The following is an 8927-nucleotide window of genomic DNA, read 5'->3' as shown; positions in this document are numbered from 1 at the left end:
AAACACCACATGTTCTCACTCATAGGCGGTTGTTGAACAACGAGAACACATGGACACATGGAGGGGTGCACTACACACTGGGGTCAGTTGGGAGGAAATAAGGGAGGGACGATGTGGGTTGGGGATTTGGGGAGAGATAGCAAGGGGAGAGATGCCAGATGTAGGTGATGGGGAGGAAGGCAGCGAATCACACTGCCACGTGTGTACCTTTGCAACAATCTTGCATGTTCTTCACATGTACCCCAAAACCTAAAATGCAATGATATAAATAAATGGAAAAAAAATAATACTTATGCCTCATATAATACGTAATCATTTGCTGGTTCTTCAAGTAATTAAGAATCAGAACAGTCAGTAAAGGAAACAAATTACTTATTCATGGAGTTCTTAAATGTCAAGTTACATAATGACATGTTCTAAGATTTCAATGACCCTGTAAAAAATTAAAAAAAAAACAATATCAAATAATAATTTATATTAAAATATATGTAAGAAATTTGCATGACCTAAATTAACATCCTAGCAAAATTATGTGACTTTTAAAAATAAATACTGTTGAACAAAATTAGAGAAATGACAGTTATCATAATAAGCCATCAGCGTGGGACTCTTAGAATTTCTTCTCAGTTTACTAAGATTTGCATTTTAAAATTTATATTTATGTCAGATATAATCACATGTTGGTTGTGGTTCTATGCATGAATTTTTACTATACTGATTTTTAGAATGCTTTGTGTAATTAAAGAAAATGTTACTGTTAACGATTACATTGGGCACTCATTTTTACATTGGGTTTAATCATTCAATTTCAACAATATTTGAATAGCTTCTTGTTCACAGAAGCCAAACTGCATGTCAAAAGTTCACGGCTGGTTTTAATCACAAGCTTTGAATTGGAATTCAGGTTATTTAACCCAAAGCCTAGTGATTTTCCTTCCCACGATGTCAAAACTTCCAGAAAATATATTTTCTGTGTAGCTGACCATTAGTCCGAAGCTTTAGAATAATCTTAAATTTTAAAGCAGTAGACACTTGAAAAAACTATGTTTATCATGATTTTGTTGTATCAAAATATAATTGACTTTAATTACTTGGATGTTTTAAAGAAAACTATAACCCTGAAAAAGAAAGCCCAAGTTCTCTGTCAACATATTTTCTTAATACCATCATGTTATATATCTGCATCATGGTAAAACTGTTGTGGGTTTTGAAAAAAATATGATAATAACCCTTAAGGGGAGATGGTAAAAAAGAAAATAGGCATGACTGGAGAAGTGTTTAAATGCTACAGGCATTAAAAAGAGATCACCTATTGTTTTTCAGGATATACTGTACTGACTTATACCTGAAATTCTGAGTAATGCACAAACATCAGAAATGAGGAATCGCACTGTGAGAAGACAATGTGTATGACTGTATAGTCTTTCTATAGCAACATGTGAGCCAAAAGTATCCTTTTCTTTTTTTCTTCCTTTGTTTTTCCTCCTTCTTCAGTTTTTCTTTACTAATTTTTCCTACAAGCTACCCTTGACTTTATTTTTCTCTACTTTCTTTTTATAGAATATAATTGCCTAATATTTTTTTCACATCAGTTATCTGCATTATTGCCAAGAATATTTTTTAGACATGCTAGTAGGAAAATGCTGTTTCTCTTTCAGATGTTTGCTTTTTTCTTAATGAGACAGGAAAACTATTAATAGGAAACAATAGTATTTTATGTTTAATGAGCAATTAGGCCATAAAAGAAAAATAAGAAAATTTGCCCAGAGAAATTTGGGGGCCTTCAGAGGCATTTTGAAGAAGAATTTAGGCTTGAAAGTGTTCAGGTGTCATGAAGCCATGTAGGAAGGTAAAATGGCATATGTTAAGGTACGAAAATTTTTCACCTGTATTATAAAAATCCAAAGGAGGATACAGCTGTAAAGAAAAGTGTAGTAAACTGTGAAAACTGCCAGACAAATGTCAGAAGGAAGAACAACGTTGTTTGGACCTTGGGAGACTGTTGCAGCACTGTGGTATGGGCAAGAGTCAAACTGTGTTGAATAGAATGGTGAATAGGGAATGAGAGAGTGGAGGTGATGAAATGAAAGATATAGGCTCATATCTTGGTGGCAGAGTAAGATTAAGGGAGGTTGGTTTCATTTCTGTCTTCATTAGTAACTCATATTTATTGATGACTTACTCTGCATTCTAAATTGTAAAAATATAGCAGGGAACAAAAGACAATCTCTGCTATCTGTTACTGATTTTCCATTTGGGGTAAATGTATGTATAATGTGAATATATAAAAACTAAACAAAATAATCTTAGGTAGGTAGATTCCTTAAGGAAACCCACCACGGTAATATGGCACTTAGCCACATGGCAGACCTGCTTGACAAGAGGCCATGGAAGATGCTATGTTGAAGTCATAGTTCAGCTACAAAATTGATGTTATAATGAAGACAGCCATTAAAAGATCTGGTGGAAGAGAATCCTAAAAGAAAAATGTGGAAAGGCATTGAGACTGTTAGGAGCATCATGTATTGAAAGGAGGGAAACTAGTATGTAGCTAATGGAAAGGACAGAGAAGAGACAACAGGGTGGGAGGAAAAGTTGGCAGACATATTATAGAGGGTCATGTGGGAAGTAGTGTGGCGTCCCAATGTGTATTCTAGTTGTAATGGCGATCTGCTAAAGTCTTAAAGAAGAAAGCAACATAATATATATTTTAGGAATATTGTTTTGCCTGCTCTGTGGACTTAAAATAGAAGACAGAGCAGCACAATAAGAGGAACCAATCAGAGTTGAGCTTGATGCTAATTTAAGCTATTGCATTGGGAGAAAGTTATACTCTTTTGATAGTTACCATATTTTCTTGAGTATACTATATTTTGTAAATTTGTAGAAGCTATGTGAACCTTATAAGTCTCTGTTTTCTAAGCTATTAAATGGTTTAGTAAAAAATAACTTTCCTACTCCTCAGAGGTTTTGTTATTTGGATTAAACAGAGTCTTCTCTATGAAAGCTTTAAATAAGCTGTAAAGGATTTGACTTGTGCTATGACGATCTGCTCTGCTAAATTGGCACTGGCAAGAACATCTGCTTCCTCAGAGTTACTTCTAACATTGAAAGGGCTAAAAGGAAATATAACATATAACAGTTTTCTTTGTGAAACTCAACAAAAAGTAAATATATATATATATATATATATATATATATATATATATATGTTTCTGTTGACTTAATGGTATTGGTTTTGATGCTTAGTGACTTATCCAAATTCCCATAGTTATTTAGCAGCAGACTTGACATTAGTCAANTTTCTGTGAAATATGACTTAATGGTATTGGTTTTGATGCTTAGTGACTTATCCAAATTCCCATAGTTATTTAGCAGCAGACTTGACATTAGTCAATGTATCATGCTCAGATGTCTATTCTTCCTTTCAGTATTCAGAGATCAAATATTAAAATTCTAGCCCAAATAATTTAAAAGAAACAGATTAAGGGGTTATGCTTAATCACAATTAAAATTGTGCTCAATCAAGTCAAGAAATATGGTATATATATATATATATATATATATATATATATATATGTGTGTGTGCATATATATATGCATATATGTATGATTTCTTGAGTGGTGGTTACCAAAAATACTCAGTGTGACTGAATCAAAATTACAGATGCCTTTAGGGGAAAAGTCAAGGCTTTCTATTATCCCACTAATGTGGTCTCTATGCACTTTCTGTCATATTTCACTTTTAAGTTAACACTCTAAGCTATATGGCTGCTATTGATAAGTATTGGTTTGGTTTCTGATGTGTTGTAAGTAAGTACACACTCCTTTCTGCTTACTCCACTCATGGAAACAAAGAGAAATCTAACATCAAAATGACACTGCAATTTTGTTTTTTTCACTTAGCATTTTTTATTTGTTTTGTCAATTATGAGCAAATTGTAATATCCAAACTTATAATTTAGGTGACTTCTTGACCCGTGCATTTTAAAGAAAATTTAGATTCCTCAGATTGCTCCATTTCATTTCTAATCAGAATTATTTTCTTTACTGAAACTCTTTAGACCAAAATGCTTTTGTATTTTTTGGGCTACCTAAAAATCGAACAATAAATCTATAGCAAGATTAAATATTCCATGACATAAATCTGTTATTTTAAAATGAGTCCAACTTGAAACCAATAGTGATTCATTTGTTTGGAAATTACATATTGAATACCTTTTCTTATTTTCTTATTTATTTTTTTTGAATGCCTTTTTGTCAATAGAATGCTAAGGCATTGTTCTCAGCACTTGGTACACATGGATAGGAAGAAAAATCCTGACAAACATGGAAATAAGTTTCTAGTTGTAGGAGACAATCAGTACACAATAAACATAATGTTCAATGAAGTATATGATATTAAAAGTAAATGAGCACTAGGAAAAAATTAGAGCAGTGTAAGGATTTGTATATCTATTTCATGCCTTCTTTTTTTCTGATGACCTACTTTTACAGAATTGGCATCCTTAGCCTTAGACTCTGCATTTATAGCTTAATTTTGGTGTTCAGCCCAGACTGGCAGGAATTCTTCAATGCCATTTCCTAATTTCTGTGGGAGAGAATCTGACTGTTCCAGCCTGAGTCAGGGTTATAGTCAATTATGAAGCAGAGCCAAAACGTTATAGATCTGCAGTTAGAGGCTTATTTCTGTGTATGGAAGAGAAGTTCTCACAGATGAGGGTGGTGAGCTAGACAAACACAGTGCATTGGCTTTTTATCTTCCAGTTCGTAATTGTAAAATGTCTCACAGAGGACATATTCCTAGGACACCCATTCAGTGTTCCAAAACAGGGCAGGTTGGTGAGATTGTTTGATAAGAGTTGTATTCACATGTCTTTTTTTTCATGGAGGAATTCTTCTCCAGACACTCTTCTTCAGGCTCTCATATCTCATTGGTCAAGACCAATTTGATAGGAAGGCCATGTCAGTAAAGAAAAGGTGGTAGGAGATTTAGGCAATCCATGGAATTGGCCAGAATTGAATTATCAGGTTTCATGACACTCCACCAATGTATTGATTTAAGTGCATTTTACTTGTCCTTTACTCATTAACCTTTATAGAAGTTAAAAATAAACAGTTTATGACATTTTATTACAAAAATTAGCTTGGTTAAAATTTTCAGGAAAATTTTAGGAAGTTTATTGGTTAAATATTGTAAATACACTTACATAAATAACTTACTGAACATAAGTAATATATGAAAAAGCCAAAGATCTTAAAGATATAAATAAATGATTACTAATACTTTTACTCAGGTGGTTCAATTAAAATATCTAAAGTCATGTTTATGTTAATAAATTACAGTTTAAATTGACCAGTGTCTATTTTGAACTAAATTTATGACAAAAACATAGAATCTAAATATAAATTAGGATGTTTTGGAGAATAGATTTTGGGGGACATTAAATATAGAGCAAAAACTCAAAAATCATTCCTTCAAAGAGAAACGTTTTGTTCTCCCTTCTCTGTGAAACACAGGGACATTCTTCCCATACCAAAGACCAAAGAAGACGGTAAAAACGTTATTCTTTCTTTTAATAAATAGGTATTGACTGATAATTACTATTCTGAAGCTTAGGGCACAGTGTTAAGTTATTCATATTTTTATTACAGGAAAGGGGTCCCGAAACAGATCCCAAGAAAGGGTTCTTGGATCTCAAGAAAGAATTCAGGGTAAGTCCATAGAGTAAAGTGAAAGCAAGTTCTTTAAGAAAGTAGAGGAATAAAAGAATGTCTATTCCATAGACAGAGCATCCCTGAGGGCTGCTGGTTGCCCTTTTTTATGGTTATTTCTTGATGCTATGCTAAACAAGGGGTGGATTATTCATGCCACCCACCCCTTATTAGACCTTCCTGATGCTGACATGACAATTGTAAACTGTCATGGCCCTAATGGGAGTGTAGCAGCTAGGAGGACCAGAGGTCACTCTCACGGCGATCTTGGCTTTGGTGGGTTTTAGCCAGCTAATTTACGGCAACCTGTTTTATCAGCAAGGTCTTTATGACCCGTATTTTGTGCTGACCTCCTACATCATCCTGTGACCCAGAATGCCTAACCATGTGGAAATGCTGCCCAGTAGGTTTCAGCCTCATTTTACCCAGCCCAATTCAAGGTGGAGTTGCCCTGGTTCACAAGCGTCTGACACTCTGGTTTTAAGGACAGTGCTGTCATCTGGTAAAGATATTGGCATGAAAAAATTAAAATAAAGTATAAAGGCTAAAATAGAAACATGAGAACAAGATACAATATTTCCTGGGAACATGGAGGAGTATTTATTAGCATTGTATAAAGAAATAGAGGAAGTTTCTAGAGAAAGGGGGCATCTGAGCTGGTTGAATAAAAATTATTTTCCCAGAGAGTTGAAAACAAATGGCCACCAATGGGGAGGAATCAGGATACACAAAAGCACAGGGATAGGAGAAAGGCACTGAGTATTCAAGAAATGCTTAATTTATGTATTGAGAACAAAAGAGTAAGAGTAAGAAAACAGACAAAGATGGGACTGGAAGTATGATTGCATGACACGATGTATTCTGGAGCATTGTGAAAGACCCTAGAGTGATGTTGAGGAGAGGGACTTTCTTTTGTAAAGCAGCAGAAAAGCTACCAAGTCACCAGAGCTGTTGAAAGAAGAGACGGTATGAACTCATTTGATTTTTAAATTGTCATTCTGACAGCAACAATGGAATACCATTAAACACCCACCAGATGTCAAAAACTAAAAGGACTAATGACATAAAAAATTAGCAAGAACATGGGAGCAGTTGGTGCACTCAAACACTTGGGGAGTGGGAGTGGGAGTGTAAAATGTACATCACATTAGGAGAGTGCTCCGTAGCTTTTTACAATGTTAAACAAATAAACTTACCCCATGGACCAGGAATTCTACTCCTACATGTTTATCCAAGAGAAATGTGTGTGTTTATATATATATATATATATATATATATATATATATATATATATATATATATATAATATATATGTGTGTGTGTATATATATATATATGTGTGTGTGTATATATATATGTATATATGTGTGTGTGTATTGCACTAGAATTTTACAGCAGTGTTATTTATAATAGCCAAAAATTGCATTAATCCCAATGTCCCTAATGGCAAAGTAAACAAACATATTGTGATATATGCATACAATGTAATACTACTTAGCAATAAAAATGAGTAACCTACTTTAAAATGGGAAAATATGAATAAATTTCAGAAACATTATGCTGAGCAAAAAAAAAAAAAAAAAAAGCTAGCCACAAAAGAGAATATACTGAATTCACTTATATGAAGTCCAAGAAAAGCCAAATGAATCTATTAATATATATAACATAATAGTGGATTGTTATGAGAGATGAAGGTTGACTGGAAGTGCCCTTTGGGGAATTTTTTGGAGAGATTAACATTTTCTAAATCTTCATTAAGATTATGACTACATGAAGTATATATTTATTAAAACTCATTAAATATGTTATATTCTCTGAATTTTATTAAATGTTGCTAATTGAGGCAAATATTACTTCAATTTGTAAAAAATGACAACTTTGAAATTAACATAGAGAACTACAAAGGGAAGAGCCTGATACTAAGAATAGCATGGAGGGTGACTTATTACAGGTAAAAGGTATGGGATTGAGTGAAGACAGTGTGATGACGCAGAAGAGAGCAGATTCTGTAAAATTCCAGAAGAGATAACTGGGTTCACAATAGCGTGATGTCAATGTTGTTGGGTGAGAAGAAAAGAAAATTAAGAATGGATGTATTTTGATATCATTGATAGAAGAAAAGATTGAACGGCAAAAGACCAAAAATAGCCAAAGTAATAGCTAAAAATAATGAAGGCTGACATTATCAGACTTCAAAACGTACTCTAAAGCTTCAATAATAATTGCAGCATGGTATTGGTGAAATAATCCTCAAAAACATCAGTGGTATAAATGGTTAACTAAGAAATTGGCCACACGAATATAGTTAACTGGTCTTTTAAAAGAGCAATTGAATGCAGAAGAGAGAGTTTTTGCAGCCTAATGATGTTGGAACAACTGGACATCCACATGTAAAAAAGTGACAGATTGTATACTTTCAACAAAAATGAACTGAAAATGAATTGCAGACCTAAAGGCAAAACGAAAAACTATAAAACTACTATGATAAGGGTAAACCTTAGACAAATTTATGTTAACAGAGTTTAACTGAGCAAAGAATGATTGGCAAATTGGATAGCCTCCAAACCAAAATGGGATGAGATAGATTTTAGCACTGTCATGTGGTCAAAGAAGATTTACAGACAGAAAAGGAAAGGAAGGTGCAGAAAATGTAAGTGAGGTACACAAATAGCCAGATCAGCATTTGTCTTATTTGAACATTTGAACAGTTGACTGCCACTGATGGGCTGAAGCTTGGTGATTGGTACAAGAGAAGGTTATAGTCTATTTACACATCCAGTTAGGTTGTAGTTCACTATGTACAGAGAGACCTTCAGGTAGCACTTAAAATATGTAAGAAGGCAACTTTCAACTAAACTTAATTTAACACCTAGAAGAATCTTGGGTTTGGAAATGACTTCTTACATATAACATCAAAAGGATGGCCTATGAAAAAAATTGACAAGTTGAACTTCATTAAAATTTTAAAACTTCTGCCCTGCCAAGGACACTGTTAAGAGAATAAAAAGAGAAGCCAGAGACTGGAAGTAAATATTGACCACATATCTGATAACAGAGAACTGTCTAAAATATATACAAAAGAAACAACCTAAAAAAAAAATAGGCAAAGGATCTGAATAGACACCTCACCAGATAATATATATAGATTGTATATATGCATATGAAGTGATTTTCCATGTCATAGGTCATTAGGGAACTGCAAATTAAAACAA

At 33.5% G+C, this 8927-nt stretch overlaps 1 long non-coding RNA gene across 1 annotated transcript in view; it reads right to left on the bottom strand.

Moving 5' to 3' along the window:
- The window catches only part of LOC108291675, a 19159-nt gene extending 10926 nt beyond the window's left edge, over positions 1-8233 (bottom strand). The window contains exons 1-2 of the long non-coding RNA XR_001820009.2: positions 8219-8233; positions 5288-5292 (exon numbers count right to left, since the gene is read on the bottom strand). This is a non-coding gene — a long non-coding RNA (uncharacterized LOC108291675). The remainder of the gene's footprint in view (positions 1-5287; positions 5293-8218) is intronic.
- Positions 8234-8927: the final 694 nt, after the last annotated feature.

This window comes from Cebus imitator, unplaced genomic scaffold, assembly GCF_001604975.1.
Source record: "Cebus imitator isolate Cc_AM_T3 unplaced genomic scaffold, Cebus_imitator-1.0 Scaffold462, whole genome shotgun sequence".
Lineage (NCBI taxonomy): Eukaryota > Metazoa > Chordata > Mammalia > Primates > Cebidae > Cebus > Cebus imitator.
This window is presented reverse-complemented; position numbering and strand designations above follow the sequence as displayed.